Raw genomic sequence first — 2,669 nt, forward strand, 5'->3', positions numbered from 1 at the left:
CCGCCCTCACCTGCCTGAAATGGGGCCTGCTTTCTACCTGGTCCCCTTCATGGATCACAGCCTTGTTGTGACAAAGAGGCTTTTGTAACTTGATGAAGCTGTGAGCCATGCTGTGCGGGGCCACCCAGGACAGACGGGTCAGAGTGAAGAGCTCCGACTAAACGTGGTCCACTGGAGGAGGAGGTGGCCCCCCATCCCCGTATTCTTGCTGCAAGAACGCCGTGAACAGTATGAAAAGGCAAAAAGATAGGACACCTGACGATGAGCCCTCCAGGTCAGAAAGTGTCCACTGTGCTGCTGGGAAGAGCAGAGGGCTTGACTAATAGCTCCAGAAAGACATGCATTTGGGCAAACTCTGGGAGATGGCAGATGACGGGGGAGAGGTGGGTGCTGCAGCCCATGGGGTTGCAACGAGTTGGACCCGACTTAGTGAGTGAACAACAACCTTCTGCAGGGTGCCACATCCCACCACTACCTGTATATTCTTCATATCAACGTCGAATCAGCTGCCATCCTTCATCAAGCTTGTACTGCTTCCCTACCGGCCAGAAAATTAAATTCAAGTGTAAGTAAATAAAAGACCTGCTGTGCTATGTGCTCCTTGCTCTTGCACACGAGTTCATTAATCTCGCCCGCCTAGTTCCCATAAGCATTTAAGTTTGTTGTGGTTTAGTTGCTAAGTGTCGTCCAACTCTTTTGCAATCCCACGGACCATCGCCCACCAAGCTCCTCTGTTTATGGGATTCTCCAGGCAAGAATACTGGAGTGGGTGGCCATTTCCTTCTCTAGGGAATCTTCCTGACCTGGGGTTCGAACCCGGGTCTCTTGAATTGCAGGCAGATTCTCTATCATCTGAGCCACCAGGGAAGTCAATGTGTGGCAGGCATTCCACAATTCCCGATGAGCTGAATGACTAAATTAAATCCAGCAGGAAGCCTTGCCTAATGTCTGCTCTCCTGCATTCTCCCTCCTTCTTTACTGCTGCCGCTCAGAGAGGTAGGCCCTCCTCGTTCCTTCAACAAAACATCAAGTGCCCCTTTGAGCCAGTTAGTCCAAAATCTTCTGAAACACTTATGACTATGCAAGCAGGAGAATATCTCAAAACTATCTTAGCAACACTATATCAGTAGACCATGATAGAGGATTTTCAGTTGTTAAGTTGTTGTAAGCCAAGTCTAATTTAGATATAACTAACTCACAGTTTTGTGGGCCAGCCAATTTAGTCCAGAAGCTATTTAATAACCTTTTAAACTACTCAACTAAAAGCCCCTTTTCTCAAGGAGAATTGGCTGGCAGGGTGAGGGTGGGGAGGAGCAAAGAAGGCCCTGAAAAAATCAACAAATAATATTCTAGGATATTTGCTCTAGATTTTTCAGTACACCTAATGGTACACTTTCAATAATGATAATTTATTAATTGAATGAGATGGTTGGATAGCATCCCTGACTCAATGGACATGAGTTTGGTTAAACTTCAAGATGTAGTAAAGGATAGGGAAGCCTAGTTTACTGCAGTCCATGGGGTCACAAAGAGTCAGACACGGCTTAGCAACTAAGCAACAACAACATTAATTGAATAGTCAAAATGTGATCTAATTCTTATGACTTTATAAATTTTCATTGAAATAATTTTAAGCATTAGGGAGAAAATTCATTGTCATACCATCAGTCGAAATTTCATATGATAGTTAAAAATATACAATTCCTTTCCCAATAAAATTGGTACTTCTTGGGAAAATCCAAAGAATCGTGGGGCTAAGGTGATGGGGTGATGTTAGGACTGGGGAAATAAGGTATGTATTTCTCAAGTATCCGTGGGAAAATGTTGATTTTATTTCTTACTTGTGCTACCTCTCTCTCTAGTCTACCTCACATTTATTTTATACTCCATTTGGCTCCCTAGTGGTTTCTAATAAATGTACACCCTTCCCCTCATTAGATCAGAACAGTTTGAGGAGGGAGTGTACCTTCTTTTTCCTTTTTTAGCCCCATTAGTTCCTCACATGGTCTTCAACATGCAATAAGCTGAAAATTGCTTCTTGAATGAATGAAAATATTTTTTTTGTTGTTGTTCAGTTGTATAATCATGTCCGACCCTTTTCAACCCCATGGATTGCAGCACTCCAGGCTTTCCTGTACTTCACCATCTACCAGAGCTTGCTCAAATTCATATCCATTGAGTCAGTGATGCCATCCAACCATCTCATCCTCTGTCGTCCCCTTCTCTTCCTGCCTTCAATCTTTCCCAGCATGTGTCTTCCCCAATGGGTTCGCATTAGGTAGCCAAAGTGTTGGAGCTTCAGCTTCAGCATCAGTCCTTCCAATGAATATACAGAACTGATTTCCTTTAGGATGGACTGGTTGGATCTCCTTGCTGTCCAAGGGACTCTCAAGAGTCTTCTCCAACACCACAATTCAAAAGCATAGATTCTTCAGTGCTCAGCTTCTTCATAGTCCAACTCTCACATCCAAACGTGACTACTGGAAAAACCATAGCTTTAACTACATGGACCTTTGTAGGCAAAGGAATTTCTCTGCTTTTTAATACATTGTCTAAGTTTGTCATAACTTTTCTTCCAAAGAACAAGCATCTTAATTTCATGGCTACAGTCACCATCTGCAGTGATTTTTTTGGAGCCCAAGAAAATAAAGTCTGCCACTGTTTCCATT

This window comes from Odocoileus virginianus, chromosome 28 (genome assembly GCF_023699985.2).
Source record: "Odocoileus virginianus isolate 20LAN1187 ecotype Illinois chromosome 28, Ovbor_1.2, whole genome shotgun sequence".
Classification (NCBI taxonomy): Eukaryota; Metazoa; Chordata; class Mammalia; order Artiodactyla; family Cervidae; genus Odocoileus; species Odocoileus virginianus.